The sequence below is a fragment of the Mesocricetus auratus genome, unplaced genomic scaffold (genome assembly GCF_017639785.1).
Source record: "Mesocricetus auratus isolate SY011 unplaced genomic scaffold, BCM_Maur_2.0 Super-Scaffold_100019, whole genome shotgun sequence".
In the NCBI taxonomy this organism is placed as follows: Eukaryota; Metazoa; Chordata; class Mammalia; order Rodentia; family Cricetidae; genus Mesocricetus; species Mesocricetus auratus.
In genome coordinates, this window is record NW_024429200.1 from 917,132 (window position 1) to 938,296 (window position 21,165).

The window sequence follows — 21,165 nt, forward strand, 5'->3', positions numbered from 1 at the left end:
TGACTCCAGCACCCTCCTTTTTAAGTAAAATGCTATGACTTGAACTAAGTGTGAGCAAAGACTTGCACTCCCAGCGTTGTCCCTCCCTCTCACCCCCGTGCCTGGGTGTTGTCCCAATGCCTCCTTCAGATCTGTGAAGCATCGTCAGCGGCTACCTTTGCTCTGTTCGTGTCAGCACAATTGGCAGTGCTTCCATTGTCTCTACCCAGGAGAACAGAACACAGGCAGCTTCAGTGTGTAAATAATGCATTCAGTCCTAGCCAGACAAAGGTTTCTCGGTGACTCAAAGACAAAAACAGGAAGCAGAAGGGTGTTGTTGTGGGACACATGACACCCTGAACCCAGAGGAGAAGCTCAAGCTGTCAGCGACACTCGTTTGCCAACAGCAATTTCATTTGCGCAAAACCCATCATCCATCACATTAAATTAATGTTGTTAATTTGAATTTTATTGGATTTTGTCATTTTATTTGCTTTAAATGTGTGGATCTCTGGTGACTTTGTGATTATATGAGAGTTCTACATGCTAAGAGTGTACACCTAGCTTTATTTTACACATAGTTAAATAAGATTATAATAAAAACAATCTAAGACTACTCTGGGGTCCATATGAGTCTTTTCTTTTTTTTGTTTTGTTTTTGTTTTATTGAGACAAGGTTTCTCTGTATTGCTTTGGAGGCTGTCCTGGAACTTGCTCTGTAGACCAGGCTGGCCTCGAACTCACAGAGATCTGCCTGCCTCTGCCTCCCGAGAGCTGGGATTAAAGGTGTGCGCCACCACTGCCCGGCAATATGAGTCTTTTCTGTTTGAACACTAACCCTATAGACATGTCATCTCCTCCAAACCTGGGTGTGCTGATGATGACACGTCTCCTGTGTGGTCCTCATAAAACTTGCTCTTGCCTGATGCTCTGTGATTTTTTACAACTTGTGGCATCACTGGCTTGTTCCATGTGTCTCAACCCTTCTGAGACTCTTAAAAGAGGTGAACAAAGCATTTCTCAAAACTACCAAGGACAGAAGGGGACATTTTGCCACAATCTCCAAGCCCTCTTGAGTCAAGGATCAACCTATGGGCTATTTTCCTCTTTGCATCATCATGTAGGTGACTCATTAATGATGTTCTATGGAAGTCTCAGGTTGGTTCCCAGAAACCATGGTGCAGAAAAAGACGAGGGAATTGTTTAGCTGAAGGTAGATGTTACTAGTCTGAATCTGTGAGACTCTGGCTGCCCAGTAACAGCTAGAGTACAAGATGGGCAGACAGGATGTAAGGCAGGACAGAGGCAGAGATGTCTGGCATACTCAGCAACTGGCAAAATGCTTCTTGAAAGAGAAATGCTAGACTTTCTAGCAGGATTCCTCCCATACTTCCTTACAACATCTGTATACTCAACTGTGATCTACTATGGTCATCCAGCTTCAGACCCAAAAGATTCTAGGCTTCCTCTTTATACTATTCATGTACGATTATGATGCCACACTTGCCTGTGGAAATGACAAGGCTATATGGTCATGGCTTTCATTTTTCATATAGCATTTCCATACACTAACCATGTTATCTAAATAGCCTCCTTCCCCTACGTGAAGTTACACATGCCCATGCCTAGAGATCTGATGCTATAAATGGTGTCCAAATCAAGTAGTAGCTTCTACTAAATCCTGCAAATATTAGCCAAATCCCAGTGATAAACAATGTGTCAGAAGAGTACACCGTGTCCCTGGACTCAGTCCTTTCCTCGGCCTGGAGATAGAAATGTGCACCAAGAGGAGTCTTGGAGAAATAGAGTGGGACTCAGAGAGCAGGTGCTCCCACTCTTCTGGGAGGCTAGGGACAACTTGCTCAGGAGAAAATGTCAGGATGGGCTCTGGCTGTTTGGAAGGATCCTCTCAGACGAGATAGAAAACAAGAAGAAAGGTCCCAACACTGGTCTTCTCCCAGGCAGTCTCAAGCTTTCCATGTCTTTCTACTCTGGTAGTTTTCCAAGTCTGATGGCTTCAAGGTGTGCCAGACTCAGTTGCAGGATCTCAGGACACAGATGGGCAGTGAGGAGATGGAGCATAGGATTTAGCTAGCCCCGCCCCCTTCAATTCAAGCAACTGAGTCAGGAAAAAAAATGAACAATGCCAAACAACATCCAAGAAGTCGAAGTTGGGGCTAGAGATGGCTCACTGGGTAAGAGTGAATTCAAATACCCAAGACGCACATTTAAAAAAAAAAGCATGGGGTACCCGCCTTTGCTCCCAATATTGGAGGTGGAGACAGACCCACTGACCGACTAGCCTAGCTGAAATGGCGAGCCTCTGGTTCAGTGAGAGACCCTATCTTAAGTGATAGAGGAAGATACCCCCCTCGGGTCTCCATATGTGTCCACATAGGAGCATGCATCCACACACTCACGTGCGTATAACACACATGCACACACACTAACAATGTAAGGAAAAGATGATTCAAAGTAACCGTCAGTAAATGAGAGAACAGCCATGATCCGAAGCAGCCCCTCAATGGCGGGCAGAGCCTGGCAGCCTTGCCAAGCCTGGCTTCCTCCCTCTCCTCCCCCAGCCACTCGCAAGAAGACTTCCCGTCATCTATGAACTGTTGGTCGGCTTTAGGGGAAGCTGCCTAATGTTTGGACACCTGGTGGGGGATTTACTGACACCCCATGTTCCCCCTCGGGCTAAAATACAAAGGAAGTTCTAAGTCGTAATACATTTCTCCTTCCTTTACTCCCTCTTCTCACACAGGGGCTTGAGCAGCAAGATAAATGAAATGCACTTCTTGTCCACTAACCCAGCAAAAGCCATTTGTCCCCTTGGCCAAGGGAGGGGAATAGGTATTTGCAGAAGGGGACCTGTGGCTTTGAGAATGTCCAGATGAGTTCTCTTCTGGGATACGTGAGAGGAAACACAGCTCTGTACTGTTCCCGCCACGCTGATGCCCTGGGTCCCTAAAGCCACACCCCCACTCAACAAGCACAAATCAGGGAGAGGAATGGAGGCTGGACATTTGACCTGCAACTCTCAGTGGGTAGCTAAATTCTCATCCAGAAATAATGCGGTCGGTGAGACAGATTGTGGAAAAAACACTGCTTCAAGTTTGTTTACATTTTCCTGATTAGAATTAGCCCCAAAAGCATGGAGAATATCCCTATCAACTGATTCTTCTCCTGTACTAATATATGTATGTGCAAAAACTAAAGATCAGACATAAGCAAATAGCAGGAAAGGCAATTGTTGACTTTGCAAATGGTGTATCCTTAATACTTCTAATCCAGGGACTAATGTTTCTGGCTTTGTCGAGAAATGCCAAGACTGTTACCTTCAACTGCTTCTATAAATTAGTACACACACTTTGGTGTATTGAGGGGGTATAATCAGAATGAAAATATTGACATAAGCAAACACTCGTTTCTGGCAATAGAAAAGTAAATACAAACATGATTCCTGGCAGCATTGGTTCATCCTGCTTTTTTCTCCCAGGATTATCATATCATCATCTTCTTCTTCATCTTCATCATCATCGTAAGGTACCGCAGCACCATGTATCTGAGGACAAGATGCAATATCTGACCTCTTCTTCTTTCCACTTTTTTTTCAATCTAGAATTAATATCTGCAAATCCCTTCATCCTTATAACTTGTGTCCACTTTGACCTACGCAAGCTGGCATCTCCACAGCCAAAGCAAGAAACAAACCACATTAAAGGAGCATTACCAAGGCCAATAGCTGACAGCAAGGATGTCAGTTACTGAAGAAATCTCATATACTATAAATGAGAAATTTGCATACTAGATAAACAGAGGCTGACAGTTTCTATATCCTTCGAACGGCAGGCAACAGTCTCATGGAGGCTACATTAGTAGTTGTGTGTGCATTCAGCAATGGGTATCCAGCCTGATCCGGCTTCTGATGAAGGCTCGTCTCCTGCCTTCCTGCTAAGTCCTCAACTGATCTTTCTCTGGTTTGGAGAATGAGAGACTGTGAGCCGTCCGGTGCCCCTTCTGACTCTCTTATCTGATCAGATCCCCATCCATAGAGTGTCATTTAACCTTAATCACTCCCAACACATACACTCTGGAGCACCAACATTCCAGCATCAGGGAAACCATACTGGGTCCACATGGGTGCCTATGGAGAAATCACCATCCTCAGGAATTTGAGTACATAATTTAATCAGTCAGTTATCATTTATTCACAAGCTCCTACTGTGTGCCAAGCACATGAAGAAAGAAAGAGACTAAAGAGGAAAAACCTATTTAGAGAACATGCATGGGTAAACAATCATATCTAGCAACTGCCTGTTCTTTTCACATATTTTGTGGATAAACTTTTGAGTACATATTCATAAACTCTCAACACGCTGCCTCCCCGCGTAGAGCATGGCACTTCAGACGAAACCAGTACAATTCAAATCAGTGTTTATTTGTTCCTCCCAAGTTTGGATGCAGTTGTGTGTCTAAGTTGTATTGCTGAATTTTCACCACTTATTTATCAAAAGAGCTCTTCCTCTGAATCAGCCACTGAAATCTGGGAGCCCTTGAGTGCAGGAGCTTTATCTCATTCTGAAGCCCCCAGCTACACTGTGTTTGATACACAGTGGACCTTTATAAAACTGTCGAATGAATAAAAGATGAATAATGACCACATATAAAAAATTTCAATGTTGTACCCATGTTTGTTTATTTAGGAATAACCACTTGGATTTGATAACCTATCAGGGGGCTTCTCCTTGGGAAAAATGAATTCTCCCTCCCTATCTATCAGCAGCTATCAATTGCCTATCACTCTCCACCTACGGGAAGGAACTTAGGAGATTGCCTCCATCCCTATTGGTATGTCAGCAAGTGTTGTCATTGTGCCTATCTTGTTTAGATGACCATATGTTTAAGATCTCGTGGGTGCAGCTTCCCTCCCATATATAAAAGATGCAATCTTGCATCTGGGGTCCTGTGCCTCTGGCACTTACAGCCCTCCAACCCCCCCATCCTTTTATGTCTCCTGAGGCTTAGATGTCGAGGTCAGGACATAGATTATCAAGTGTGGCTGCTCTCTGCATTTTAATCAGTTCTAGATTTCTGTGGTGGTCCCCAAGTGGGGCAAAAAGAAGGCTCACTGATGGGTGAGAGCTGCACTTACTTTTGGGTGCAAGGATAAGTGTTTGGGGTGCAGTTAGGATTACATTGCTTTAGAAAAGTTACAGGAGCAGGTGTTCCTCTGGGACCCAGGACCTCATCAACCACTCATATTTGGCCAAGTTTACAGAACTAGGTATGAATTAACTTGGACTCCGTGGGCCTTAAGTTCAACTAGACAGTTATTGGTTGCTCCCAAGATATAAGTGCCACAGTTGTACCTCTGGTGGTATTTTGTCTTTTAGGTCCAAAATTCAGAGAGAGTTTTGCTATGTACCACTAGCTAGCCTGGAACTCACTCTGTAGACCAGGTTGGCCTCAAGCCTACAGAGATCCACCTCTCAAGTGCTGGGATTAAAGGTGTATGTCACCTTTAATTATTAAAATATTGTTTTTTCTATTATATACCACCCTTTCCCATAAGTCAGCAGTTTAAAATAATATAGGATTTAATCCTTTAATCAACAAATCCTAATTATAAGATCCTGCCTGGATTTTGCTTAAGAGTCTCTTTTTTTTAGATTTATTTTTGCTTGAGAGTGTGTGCATTTGTGTGTGTAACTCACACATGTGCAAATGCCTGAGGAGGTGGTGAGAGAGAGAGAGAGAGAGAGAGAGAGAGAGAGAGAGAGAGAGAGAGAGAGAGAGAGAGAGAGAGAGAGAGATTTACATGTGTGCAGATACCTGAGGAGGTCAGCAGAGGGCATCAGAGCCTCTGGATCTGGAGTTACCAGATGACAGTGAGCTGTCTGATGTAGGTACTGGGAACTGAACCTGGGTCCTCTGGAAGAACATTAAGCACTCTTTTTGGTTTGGTTTGGTTTCGGTTTTAGGTGTTTGGCTTTTCAAGACAAGGTTTCTCTGTGAAACAGTCATAGCTGACCTGGAACTCACTCTGTAGACCAGACTGGCCTCGAACTCACAGAGATCCGCCTGCCTCTGCCTCTCAAGTACTGGGATTAAAGTTGTGTTCCACTACAGCCTGGCACAGTAAGCACTCTTAACTTCTGAGTCACCTCTCAACCAAAGACTTAATTTTTAGTTCCTGTTGGCAACATCAAAAGTCATAGCACTCAGTGAACAGTTCCTAATTTCATATCATTAGTTCCTCTCCTGTCATCAAAAGCTAACTTCTCTACCCACCAAAAAAAAAAAAAAAATTAAACGTATCACCCGGGTAGACGGCACACCGTTCAGTGCCATGAGTTCCCCTCAAACTAACCACCATAAGTGTGAGACTTCCTTTTCATCCCACATCCAGTCACCAAGCTCCCACCAGCTTCCAGGCACTGTCCCAGATAGAGCAGGACTAATGGCAAGAACTACACACTGTCGCTGCTCCCTGACACAAGCGAGCAAATCTGCCGCCAGCTGGTGCTCAATTGCAACCTGAATGGAGTGCACCGGAGAAAAGGAATGCAGGCCTTGAGACCGAGGACAGGGGATCCTGTACGAATACTTCAAGACTTTGTCAGTACCAAAAGCTACAACTGCCCCATAGCCACAATTTCATGTACCACACTGTGCCCATCACCTCCTGAGTTTCCTGAGCATTCCCTCAAGAGACACCATCTCCATCTTGGATCACACAAAGACATACAATGCCCTGACCCCAGCAGCCTTCTCTCTCCCCCATTACCTCCTGTTCTTTGCTCCCACATACCCTGGTTTAAAGTACACCGCCTGCCGCCACGTCTTTCTACTCCTATGAAAGGCCTCAGACTCTCTTCCAGCAAATTCACTCCAACTCAGCTTTCTCCACGCTTCTGCCCATGCAGAGCATCGCAAGAGAAAAACGTGCAGTCGTGCCAGATCTGTTAGTTCCCTTTAAACTCAAGGGTCTGTGTCTGACCACAGAGATCTAAGCCCAAGCCAATCCCCTCACTAGAACTCTCAAACTGCTATCTCACGGCTCTCTCTTCTTCAGCCCTGTTATCAGCCAGCTTGTCCATCCTCACTCTGAGGTGACAGTCTACCCTACAGTACTGGGAAGCCACGCAGTAAATTCAAGCTCCCACACATTCCTACCACTGAATCTGTCTGTCCACCAGCATGTGTCTAACGCACACCTGTGTCTTCTCTCCCACGGACTGGCTGCCCGTTGCACCTTTCCAATGCAAACTTGGTCACTGGAGCTCACCTCTTTGTGTCTACCCAAGGACATCACACTAAGGAGTCTCCTTTTGTCTCAATTGGCAAGTTTTCCTACTCCGCGACCCATTCCCGATATCACTTAAACATACTCCTATGTCTCCCATCTCTAGAGGTCAGTCTCCTGGATGGCCCCTCTCATTCCAACCACTATTCCGTTTTCCTATGACCTTCGCCTTGGCGGTGTTCCCTCCTTTACTGCCCCAGACCATCTTCCCCGGTTCCTTCTTCAACCTGCTTCTGTTAAGACTTTTACTCCCCTGCCACCAGTACCAGTGACATCCAAACTGCCACACCCACTGATCAATTCTCAGTCCTTACTCATTCAGACAGCAACATGCGACATGAACCAGCTCTTCCCCTTGTAAACATGCTCTTCTGTTGGCTTTGGGGGACACCGTACACTCTGGCCCAATGCCAAGCCGTCCTTGTCAGCTTTCTTTGCTATTCTGTTCCTTCTCCAAAATGATGTGGTGCACCAGACCTTAGTCCTCGGCCATTTAGTCACCTCTTATCTACTCCCCTGAAAATCTCCCCTAGTTAGAGCTAGAAATACCACCTGTGCTGAAAACTCAAGTGTATGTCCCTGGTGCAGTTCACTCTAACCCCAAAAACATATCAGAGTTCCATGTACAGCAGGCATCCACACTTATTAGCATCACTAAAACCAAAACCCTTGCCCCATCCCCTCAAACCCACTTTACTACCACGGCCCTCATCTTGGTCCATGGCTACTCCATTCTTAGGTAAGCAAAATTGTGACTCCTTCACTGGGTGATGTTTTTTTCTCTAGAATCCCTCCCATCCAACACATCTGTGATTTCTGTCCTCTCTACCTCTGAAATATCTTCATGGCTTGGGTATAGCTCAGGGGTGGAATATTGATGAGCATGCACAAGAGCACAGATCCGATCCCCAGTGCCAGCCACACAATAAAAACAAAAGCATGACTGGGAAGCAGATTTCGTGCACCTCTCTCCTAAACGCTCACCAGGGTGTTTGCAGAAACCTCTGTTCTTTTCCTGCTTGGTCACCCAACTACCAGAAACTCATCGTGTCTCTTATCGTGGTCCACTCCCAAGAGATCTTTGACTCCCATGGAAACCCCACTGTTGAAGTTGATCTCTACACCTCAAAAGGTCTCTTCCGAACTGCTGTGCCCAGCGGTGCCCTCCACCGGCATCTATGAGTGCCTAGAACTCCGTGACAATGATAAGACGCGCTACATGGGGAAGGGTATCTCAAAGGCTGTTGAGCACATCAATAAAACTATTTCACCTGCTCTGGTTAGCAAGAAACTGAACGTCGTGGAGAAAGAGGATATCGACAAGGTGATGATTGAGATGGACGGCACTGAGAATAAGTCTAAATTTGGCGCAAATGCCATCCCTGGGAGTGTCCCTGCATGTCTGCAAAGCAGGTGCCGCAGAAAATGGGGTACCCCTGTACCGTCATATCGCTGACTTGGCTGGCAACCCTGAAGTCATCCCTCCCGTCCCCAATTTCAATGTAATCAATGACGGTTCCCATGCTGGCAACAAGCTGGCCATACAGAAGTTCATGATCCTTCCCGTGAGGGCGTCCAGTTTCCGGGAAGCCATCTGCATTGGGGCAGAGGCTTACCACAACCTGAAGAATGTCATCAAGGAGAAATACAGGAAGGATGCCACCAACGTGGGTGATGAGGGTGGGGGTTCACGCCCAACATCCTGGAGAACAGAGCTCCCGAGCTGCTGAAGAACTCAACTGGGGAGGCCGGCTACACTGACCAGGTTGTCATCGGCATTGACGTGGCTGCCTCTGAGTTCTTCAGGTCTGCCAAGTATGACCTGGACTTCACGTCTCCTGATGACTCCAACAGGTACACCACACCCGACCAGCTCGCTGACCTGTATAAGTCCTTCATCCGGGAGTATCCAGTGGTGTCCATCGAGGACCAGGATGACTGGGAGGCCTGGCAGAAGTTCACAGCCAGCGCCATTATCCAGGTGGTTGGAGATGACCTCACAGTCACCAACCCTAAGAGGAATGCCAAGGCTGACAGTGAGAAGTCCTGCAACTGCCTCCTGCTCAAAGTCCACCAGATTGGCTCAGAGACCGCGTCTCTGCAGGCGTGTAAGCTGGCCCAGTCCAATGGCTGGGGCGTCATGGTGTCCCATCGCTCTGGGGAGACTAATGATACCTTCGTCGCCGACCTGGTGGTGGGGCTCTGCACTGGGCAGATCAAGACTGGTGCTGCCCCTTGCCGATCTGAGCATCTGGCCAAGTACAGTCAGATCCTTAGAATAGAGGAAGAGCTGGGCTGAGAGGCCAAGTTTGCTGGCAGATGCGTCAGGAAGCCCCTGGCCAAGTAATGTGGGTAGGGATCCTGCTGTCATCATGGTGGCCCAAGGCCGGCCCAATGCTTGTCCCTCCCATGCCACCTCTTACTTAGACATCTGGCCACCTGGAGCCCTGCTGGAGACCCCAGCTTTGTAACTATGTGATTGGCTGAATCATTGTTTCTGTCACCACCTCACTTCTAAGCTAGTGTTTGGAGCCCAGTTTAATCTCTAGGGTGGCCATAGGCAAGATCCCCCCACCCCAGTGTTTCTACATACAAGATAAAAGCCCCAGTCCTTATAAAACTAAAAAATAAAGCATGTCCAGAATCCAACCACTGCTCAGCACTTCCACTGCCAAAGCCTGGCCCAAAGGTACCATCAACCACCTCCACTCTGAAAACAGACCACTGATCTTCCTGACCCTTCCTGGACTGTGTGTTACCAACACAGCAACCAGAATGGTCACTCTGAAAACAGACCACTGATCTTCCTGACCCTTCCTGGACTGTGTGTTACCAACACAGCAACCAGAATGGTCACTCTGAAAACAGACCACTGATCTTCCTGACCCTTCCTGGACTGTGTGTTACCAACACAGCAACCAGAATGGTCACTCTGAAAACAGACCACTGATCTTCCTGACCCTTCCTGGACTGTGTGTTACCAACACAGCAACCAGAATGGTCACTCTGAAAACAGACCACTGATCTTCCTGACCCTTCCTGGACTGTGTGTTACCAACACAGCAACCAGAATGGTCCTCGGAAAACATAAAGCAGACCGTATCACCAAGCCGGCTCAGCATGCTCTGGTGGCCTTCCATTTCAGGACAAAAGCCTTCCTCAGATGCCACAGGAACACCCCACCTGCTTCTCTGGCCGCTACTCCTCCTCCTCCATGCCACCCCGCCCTTCTAGTGGCTTTTCAAACAGACCGGTCACTCGGGGACTTTGCATGGACTTCTTCCTCATTGTTCTCTCTCTTTCCCCACAAATCTGTTTCTCAATCTCTTACCTTCCTTGGCGTCCATCATGTCACACTGGGCTCTTCTCTGCCCAAGCCTCATTCACTGACAGCCTACTCCCCATATCCTTACGTCATTCCACTTTTATGAAATGCTCATCAGCTTCCAACATAGTATATTATTCATGTATTCTGATTGTTATCTGCCCATTAGAATACAGGCTCTAGCAGGCACAAATTTTGTTCACTTTTCAGATGCCTAGATCAGTGCTTGGCATGCTGTAAATACCCAGTGGGTCTGTGTTAAGCAAATCTATTTGACGAGAGGCTGTAATGTCAAAACTAAAAGTCGGAATTAAAATATGCACAGTGTATCCAGGAGTCAAAGTGGGAATGCAGGGAAAGGACCACTGGATTCCCACTAATAGGTTAGCATTTACTCGCACATTTACACAAATGTGTTCATCAAATTATCTGGTTGCTACTTTGGAAAGCAGCCTGAGGCAGAAAGAAGGCTCCAAACACCTGCTGTTTCTGGGCGAGTTTAAGTACTTCTAAAATTCCCTACAATCCATCAAACTCTAAAGAGTAAATGGCGATGAACTTGTGCTCCTAGGGTAAATGAAAAGAGTGTATGCATGGTCCATCACACCCTAAATTCCCTTTAAAATTCAGGCTCAGGGCTGGGAGAACGGCTCAGCCGGTTATGCACTTTCCACGCAAGTTCGAGGACCATATCTGATTCCTCAGAGTCTACATAGCAAGGCCAAGCATGGAGGTGTGCACCTGTGTTCCCAATGCTGGGAGAGATGGAGGAACACAAGAGCCACTGGGGCTTGCTAGCCAGCCAGTCTAGAAAAAGCAGGCTCAGTTACAGGTCGTGTCCCCTCAGTGAACAAACATGGGGGACAACTGAGGAAGACGCCTGATTAGGAGTGTCTGGCTTCCACACCCATAGATGCACATATGTATGCTTATCCCCACACACCCATGCCTATACACGTGAACATGTACAGACACACACAAATGAAGCAGGCTTTCACTTCAAGTCATCTTGTAGTCCTCTCTCTAATGTGTGTGTCTTAATATAAAAGTAGCATTAAACTATACAACAGTTTAGCTCCTTGATTATCTAGTCTTTTAGTAAAATTCACACACAAGCCAAAAAGGAGTGCAGTGTTGGCCCTGGGCATCACTCGCCAGGAAGCCTGGGATCCCATTTTGAGGTTCCGTACACACTTTGAAACCGAACACTAACTATTCACAATGAAAGCCAAGTTGAAGCACAGGTACACACCGGCGTCTCCTCTTGACTGGCCCTAGTGACATTTTCTAATGGTTTTATGAAAACATTCCTGTGAATGAAGTGAACCCTAGGTATATTTCCGGCTGTACTTCCAAAGGCCTCTAGAGACCAGACACTTTGTTGCAGTTAGGCAGAGCAGTTGTATGTTTTCCCTTTCAAGTCCTTGGCAGTTCTATCTCAGAAGAAGTCATTAAAACTGAGAGAATTTAGGAAGAAGATAATTAACATTGATGTGCATTTCAATTCCTAACTAGCTAAAAGAAGGGAAAGGTTTTATATTTCAGAACAAAGTTTGGAGTGAAGTTGAGTTCAGACAGGCACTGGTTGACCAGCTGGCCGTTCCTTCCCCCCTCCCCCCCCAGTTTCTTCTATTCATGTCCCCTTCTTTTCTTCCTTCTCCTCCCCCATAAGAAATGGGTTTTTGGATGAAAAGCCACACTGGGGTTGAGGGTAATTCTTTGACTTAAGTCAAATCTCTGACTCTGTCTGCACAGAGTGTAGATATTCAGCCCATGTTATGGCCTGACTCATTTCTTGAAATCCAAAACCCTGGTACATCAGAACAAGACTCCATTTTAAAACTGTGTTTTTACAGAGATAATGAGGTCATTAAAAAAAAAGGAACCCTAAGCCAATGTAACTGCTGCTTTTCTGAGATTGGGGTACATGCAGGAATAGAAAAAGGGTCTTTGAAGATGTGGGCCAAGACAGCCATCAATGAGTTATGAACCTCAGATGAACCTATCCCTGCAGACTCCTTGGGCTCATACCCTTGACCCTGAAACGAAGAGGTACTGGGAGAAGTGAAGGTAGCTGTTGACTATACCCAGATAGAGAAACAAAACAGCTGGGTGGTGGTGGTGCACGCCTTTAATCCCAGCACTCAGGAGGCAGAGGCAGGCGGATCTCTGTGAGTTCAAGGCCGGGCTGGACCAACAGCCTCCAAAACAATACAGGGAAACCCTGTCTCGTAAAACCAAAAAAAAAAAAAAAAAGAAAAAGGAAAAAAAGAAACAAAACAGCAGGTAGAGGAGACTGAAATCCTGAAAGTTCGATTGCATCTTTTTGTTGTTGTTTTGTGTTTCGAGACAGGGTTTCTCTGTATTGCTTCAGAACCTGTCCTGGAGCTCAGTCTGTAGACCAGGCTGGCCTTAAACCCACAGAGATCCACCTGCCTCTGCCTCCCGAGTGCTGGGATTAAAGGCATGCGCCACCAATTCCCGGCTTCAATTGCATCTTTAGACCCACAAAGGACACTTGTCATGAATGGGTCCCTTTGCACCTACTAATGACCCCTGTCACCTGTAAAGACTCTTACATCTCATGGTGACTGTAGGAAGCTTTCCAGAGCTCCCCAGGTGGCCCATGTCAGCCTGCCACTGCATGACCTACAATGGCTGAAAACAAGGTTGCTTCACCCCTGCAGCGGGAGCCAGCTCAGCCAAATCCCTGGAGCCTCCAGGTCTGCCAGAGTGCAGCCCTGCATCTTGGTAGGCCCAGAAAAAGCAAACCCTTGTTTGCTGTAAGGATTCTGAGCTGACTCAATTCTATTAAGACCCGGTAACGTGGGCTCTGGAAGTGTGTGGATTTGCTGGTCTTGGCTACAGATGTCTTAGGCAGGTGAAGAAGAAAGAAAGAAAATTGCTTCCATTTTGCTCTGCTGTACCCAGATGCCCCAAGTAAAGAGATGCGTCTCTCAACAGTGACAATGCAGGGGAGTTGGTCCCTGCAAAGATCCTGAATCCAGTCAACTCTGTCTTCTTTGCACTGATAAGGGTTTACTGGGGAAAATCCATAATCCCTGCACTAATACGGTCTTAGGACAATCTGCCAATAAATAAATCTTAAAAGGAAAATGTGCCAGGAGCACTTATTAAATAAATGGAAAAGCATTCATGGTACAACATCCAACAATGCACCTCATTATTGCACAAACTCAGATTGCTTCCATTTTGTTCCCTAAAGCGACATGGAAGATAGACAATAGTCCTAGTCCTTCTTCCAAGCCTCCCATTCACTCAGTCACAGGGAGTCACGGAGAATGCCTCTAATCCCAGCACTGGGGAGGTTCCAGGAGAAAGACTGCCAAGAGTTCAAAGCCAACCTTGGGTATATAGGTAAGTTCAAGGTCAGCCTGGGATACATACTGTGGTAATTTGGAGGAAAATGGGCCCCAAAAGGAGTGGCACTATTAGGAGGTGTGACCTTGTTGGAGTAGGTGTGGTCTTGTTGAAGGAAGTGTGTCAACTGTGGAGGCAGGCTTTGGGGTCTTATATGTGCTCAAGCCACACCCAGAGAGACAGACCACTTCCTGTTGTCTGCAAGTCATGATGCAGGACACTTGGCTACTTTTCCAGCACTACGTCACACCGTGATGATAATGAACTTAACCGCTGAAAATATAAGTCACCTCAATCTAATGTTTTTCCTTTATAAGAATTGTTGTGGTCATGGTGTCTCTTCACCGCACTAGAAACCCTAAGATACATACCAAAATACTGACTTTAAAATAAATAAATAAAAGATTTAACTCAGTCAACCAGCATTAACTGAGAGCCTTCTATTTGCCAGTCAGGGTGACAGATATAGGAACAAATGGACAGATGAGATATGGTTCCTTTCTTCAAATAACTCGTTACCAATAGGACAAGCATACACACAGGTCACAGTAGGTTTATGAAGCATCATGACACACACTCAAACTGAGGCAAAGTATTAATTAAGAAGAGACGGAAAGCTTTGCCTGAGAATCTGAAGGCACCTGAATTTTAATTCTGTATCAAAGAAGACACAGGCGCCGGGCCGTGGTGGCGCACACCTTTAATCCCAGCACTCAGGAGGCAGAGGCAGGCGGATCTCTGTGAGTTTGAGGCCGGGCTGGACCTACAGCCTCCAAAACAATACAGAGAAACCCTGTCTCGTAAAAAGAAGAAGAAGAAGAAGAGGAGGAGGAGGAGGAGGAGGAGGAGGAGGAGGAAGGAGGAAGAAGAAGAAGAAGAAGAAGAAGAAGAAGAAGAAGAAGAAGAAGAAGAAGAAGAAGAAGAAGAAGAAGAAGAAGACGACAACGACGACACAAGCCACAGAGTGGCTGCCCCTGGTACATTACAGCCTCAGTCTGGCTGTCCAGGTCCAGGACCAACTGCATCCCTCACTGCTGCCCCCACGCAGAGTCTACACCCCAGCTGTGACTCATCAGGCCTAGATTGGCTTCTGCCTATGGAAGGTCAGGCAAGAGGTGAGCTGAAGCCATGGGAAGGCAGTAAGTTTTTCAGTCCAAGATGGGGAGAGGATAGAAAACAGCCGTAGAGAATATCCCAAATGGGCCGATAAGATGGCTTAGCAGGTAAAGGCACTTGCCACCAAACCTAATGACCTGACTGTGGTCCTTGGGATCTACACACATGAAAGAACGAGAGAAGCATCTGGGGCATGAGCATCTTACTTTTGCTTTCCATAGCTATATATATGGATAAATACCATGACCAAAATCAACCTGGGGAGGAACGGGTTTACTTCATCTTATAGCTTCTAGTCCATCCTCCAGGAAGTCAGGGAAGGGACTCAAAGGAGGAACAGGGAGGCATGAATTGAAGCAGAGGCCACAGAGGAATGCTGCTTACTAGCCTGCTCGCTATGGCTTGCTCATCACACCTTTTTATACCACTCAGGACCACCTGTCAACAGGCAGCACCGCTCCCAGGATGCTGGTCCCTCCCACATCAACCACCCATCAAATGAATTCCCCCACACATACTTGCTACAGGCAATCTCAAGGAGGCATTTTCCTAATTGAGGTTCCTCTTCCCAGATGGCTTCAAGTTGAAAGAGAACTAACAGGGACAATGGGCCTTGGAGGGCGGCAACATGGGTAGCTTGTGATGGAGAAATGCCCAGATAGGAAACTCCTGAAGCCTGGCGTCATCTACCTTAGCTGCTTAACTAAACAACTGGATTTAACCCAATAAGCATCAGCCTTACCCTCTGAAAGAGAGCTGCCCTGCCTGCCTCAAGGAAGCCTGAGAAACCAAAAGATCTGTGGTAAGTGGGGAAAAAAAGTGTTAAGCCTGAAAAACACTGTGCAAATATAAGAGAGGACTATAATTAACCTAGCCACAAAGCCGCCTCGGGGCGTGATTAAAATACACTGTACCCCTCTAGATCGACAAAGTGTGAATATGGTTAAAAAATAGGGACAGCTACTCCCAAACAGAGACAGTTGGTGTGTGGGCAAAGCCCCATAAGCATTCTCAATGCCAGGAAACTTGCATATGCTTAGAAGCAAGCACGTTTCTGTTGGCCTTATAGCAGCAGTGTAGGAGAGCTACAAAATGAAATCTGTAACGGCAGGACCACTGCCAAGCACAACTGTCCCAACTCCCGGAAACCTGCAGAACGCCAATCTCCATCAATGGAAAGAAACGTGCCTTGTGCTACTAGTCAGGGGAAACCAATGCAGCAGATGCCAGGGGAGCCATGCAGTAGATGCTTGCCGGGTAGAGACCAGTGGAGCCTCCATACTACCATGACCTAGATAGATTATTTAAAGCCCGAAAGGGACTCTTTCAATAAGAGAAGGGTTCCGAATAGGGAAACTCTCCCCATCCTGACAAATGATTTACAAAACCAATACTTTTTCTATCTGATTACAGTAAATTTTCCAATACAATGAATGCTTTGTTTGGCTGAACCATTTAATAGTCATTCGCACTCTAATGAAACCACTAATTACAAAATCCCTGCATTGCAGGCAGTAAAAAAAGGGTTGCTAACCTCTTTACAGTGCCTAGTTCTGCCATCAAGTAGCAATTACTCTTCCATGGCCCTCCCTCTTCTTCACTGATTCTTACCTCAAACATCCCCATCGAACCTACTAAAAAAAGATTGAAATCCTCTGTGCCATATAAGTAAGCACAGAATGCACACAGATACTTGGGTACCAAAACACTAATCCTCATCTTGAAGGAGGAGAAGACAGACAGAGATGATGGGAAGACTGAGAGAAAATACCAGGGTCAGACTGCTTCTTTTTCTCCAGCTAATCGGATACAGCAGGAGTGTGATTTTTAACAATACAGTCATTAAAACAAAATCCCAACACAAGAAAATGTTTGCTACCTTCAAATATAGCAGACATTAAGGAATGTGTCTATATATTTCATAACTGACTGTTACCCACCAGGCTCTACAATTCTATTCTCTTTGCTGTCATCTGATAAAATAGAAGAGACCAGTAAAGGCAGCATAAGATATGTTTCTGGACCATGACCCTGATTGCAGCTTCCAAGCCACCAGAAACACCAACAAACAGCTAGCAAACCTCAGACCTTCCCCTCAGCTCCAGGGGCATCTTCACCCACACCAGAGAAAACAGGAGCCGATCATTCAACCATCTCACCTAAGGGTCTCTAACCCATGGGGAAGCATGCACATGCAGAAATTAATGTTACCATGTCAATACTGACCAAAACAGGGACACAAAAGAGGTAAAAATCTATTATTCTTATTTGTAAAAGTTAAAGGGAAAAACAAAGACTGAATAAAATATTTTATTGTCATTCATTAACTAATTAATTAAAAGTTAGACAACAGGCAACAGATTTAGTGTAATTATGCCAAAACCAAATTAGGTACAGAAGAAACAAAATATGTTTGCCCAAAATTTGTAGGTGACAGATTTAGAATTTGGTGAGCTACCTAATATTCCAGAGGCTATGTCTCAAAGGGTTGTTTTAATAATGCAGGGCTGAATTCAAATAAATGTTTTAGAAATTAATTTTTCTCCTATCCAAAGGTCCCTGGAATAAAGTAAGAGCCTTGATAATTCTTCAGTCAAATAAAGTCAACTTATAAAGTAGACAGAGTACATGAAGACATCTGTTTGCTTAAACAAATGCTAGAATGTATGTGTTCAGTGAGGTGTTCCCTAGAGACATTTAAATGCTTTAAATCTGAGGCCTATATAATAACTATTCCATTGTTCAAAAGAACACTTAGAATTCTTCTTGGGGAACAATCTTATAATTGGTTTACAAAGTATACAAAATCAGCCTAATGTTATACATGCTACATACTTAAATATACAGACAAGCTTCAGAGAGGCTAAAAGTAACTTCTATTTGGTCGAGCATGCTTTTGTGTTTATGTAAGAATATGAACATTTTGGGACTTCTTTAAATTTATGTAAACTAAAATAACACAACCACATGCTGACAAGAGTGCCAGAGTGGATCAGGAACATCTCGGAGGTTGACCAGTTGTCCTGTGTCTCTAGTCACAAAGTCTAGGCTACTGTCTCCTATAAGCTGGTTGTAGAAAATGTTAGCATTTCTCGTCTTTCCCCAGCATCGGTATGTGCACTTATATAGAGTACAGAATTAGTGCTTTAAGGGAGAAAATGGTCACTTAATCAAAAGTTCTAACAGAATTAGAAATGGCTCAAAACCAGTAACTCCTAATAAACCCTTGTGTGGTGGCTCCCATAGGTTCAGATGCTTGACTACTTGGGGACCAATTGGTGGAACAAGGATCAGAAGGTGTGACCTTGTTGGAGGAAGTGTGTCACCAGCAGGTGGACTTTGAGGTTTCAAAAGACACAAGTCATTACCATTGTGTCCTCTCTGCCTCCTGCTTGGTGAATAAGATGTAAGCTCTCAACCATTCCTGACACCATGCCTTCGCTCCACCATCTTGGACTCTAACACCCTGAAACCATAAGCACAATTATCTGTTTTCTTTTATAAGTTGCTTTGGTCATGGTGTTTTGTCACAGCAATAGAAAAGTAACTAAAGCACCTTGTTACAGAACACTTGGCCCAACCAACCATATTTGATATGTAGTTTTAATCTGAAAGAGATATTGGAACCCTGTCCCCTGCCTGGTCTGTTTCCTAGTCTCCATCCATGAAATGATCAGGCACCCTCGTCACATACTCCCACAAGGATGCCTTGCCTCCTCACAGGCCCAAAATCAATAGGTTAAACAATCAAGGACCAGAACCATGAACCCAGATAAAGTGTCCCTCTTGTAAGTTAATGATCTCTGGTGTTTTTATAGAAGGGTGATTTACATACTGAATTAGAAACTAGTTTTAAAAGTCTTAAAATCTGCATCTTCTTAAGATGTCCAGGTGACAATGACCACAGCCTGGTGTAAGAGATACCGTTACCATTTTCACTTCACAGACCAAAGCTTCAAGGGGAAATGAATATAGGAATTAGTGCTTTGACTCTAACCAACACAATCAATTTTCAATTAAATGTCACCAAACCTGCAATTAAGGACAATAGTGTGTTAATTGGATTGCTACATATGAAATTGTTACTTACAGATCTACAGCAGTATAAACCAAATTCCTATGACTAATCAAGAGACAGGAAGACCACTGAGCATGGCACTCTGCTCTGACAAACACCCCTCTCTGATCGATCTTAGTTATGGTTCTTTAACAATAACTTGCTGGGGCTGGAGAGATGGCTCAGCCATTAAAGGCTAGGCTCACAACCAAAAATATAACAATAACTTGCTGGCTGCATATAAGTCCACTAAGCAATGTGATAATTCAATTCAGAATAAATTTATAGGCAAACCCTTAATCAGAGGCAAACATGTAAGAAAGTAAAAGGAGTAGCTGTTTATAACAACCTGTGAAGAAGTGTGTAGCCACAAAATATTTTTCCTACATTATTCCCACATTGGGAATGTATTTCTCTAACCTTAAATCTTAGTCTCCATATCTATAGCAAATCCTCCTGGGGAGGACCAGGCATTGAGCCTTATTGGTTATTTGCTACCAAAAATAAAGAGTCATCTCAGATTGCTTCTTGAAATGAAGGGCTACAGCAGGAAGGAAAACTGAAAAGTGCTTTAATTCATTGCAAAGGAAATAAGGAGCTGCAGAGACAGCTCAGTCAGTAGAGTGGTTGCCACACAAGCCAGAGTTCAATCCCAAGCACCTACCTAAAGGAGCAAGTGGCACTCATGGGATCCCAGGCCTGAAGGGGCAGAGACACCATGTGCCCTAGAACTTCTTGGCCAATCAGCCTAAACTAACAAGTGAGACCCAGGTACAAGTGAAAGATTCTGCTTCAGACAAAAAAAGTGGGTAGATCCTGAGGAATGACACTTGAGTTTGACCTGTGACTTACACACACACACACACACACACACACACTCACACACACACTCACACACACACCCCTGGGGGACATGGATCAAGGAAGGGAAATGGGGAAATGGTAAATATTCTGAGAAAGGAGGCCAGGATCTCTAGGGAAAAAAACTTCCCAGGTGCCCCTGGATTGAGCTCTGCATGAACTATGATGAGAGATGCTCAGGGTGTCTTCAGTACCTGGATCCCTGGAGGTGGTGAAGGATGCAGGGTGTGCAAAATGAAGACGCTCTTTCTTGTGGCACTTACTATTTGCCAGGAACTATTCTAAGACCTCTATTTGTATCAACTCATTCATTCAGTTATCATAAGTCTGTAAGAAGGTTGAAAATACAATTTCCTTTTCTCAGATAAAGAAACTGAGGCACTAAAAGTTCCAAAACCACTCAACTTCAAACAGATAGCACTCAGTGAAACTAGATACTCCACATTTGCATTCATAATTACCCTGTATAGCAGTGGTTCTCATAAGGAGTCACAGCCCCTTTAGGGGTCAAATGCCTCTTTCACAAGGGTCATAAATCAGACATCCTGCATATCAGATATTTACATTATGATTCATAACAATAGCAAAATTACAGCTACAAAATAGCAACAAAAATAGCTTTATGGTTGGGGGTTACCACAATATGAAGGACTGTATTTAAAGAGTCACAGCATTCAGAAGGTTAGGAACCATGGCTCTATAGAAAATATTTTTAAATGGGAGCCAGGACCAACCGCCATACACCACTAAAAGAAAAAAGAGATTTTAAAATTCAAGTGAGTAGCTGGAGAAATGGCTCAGCAGTTAAGGGAACTTGCTGCTCTTGCAAAGAACCAGAGTTCAGTTCCCAGAATCCACGTGGTGGCTCACAACTACCTACAACTCCAGTTACAGGCAATCTGATACCCTCTTCTGGCCTCCTCAGGCCCCGGGCATGCATGTTCAGGCAAAATACCCATAAAACTTTTAAAAATTAAAAAATTGAATAAGATACAAATAATGGAAAGACCTTTTATGATTATGGGTTAGAAGAATTAATATTGTTTAAATGTCCATACCATCCAAAGAGATCTAATGCAATCTCAAAATAACAATGACATCTTTTATTAAACTAAAAAAAAAGTTAGCTGTGCCCTT

The 21,165-nt window shown here is 44.9% G+C and overlaps 1 protein-coding gene and 1 pseudogene across 1 annotated transcript in view; one reads left to right on the plus strand and one right to left on the minus strand.

Annotated features, from left to right (window-relative positions):
* Positions 1-21,165, minus strand: part of Tmem178b (transmembrane protein 178B) — a 393,728-nt gene that overhangs the window by 339,861 nt on the left and 32,702 nt on the right. The window lies entirely within an intron of this gene.
* On the plus strand, positions 8,228-9,918 carry LOC106022497 (annotated as a pseudogene).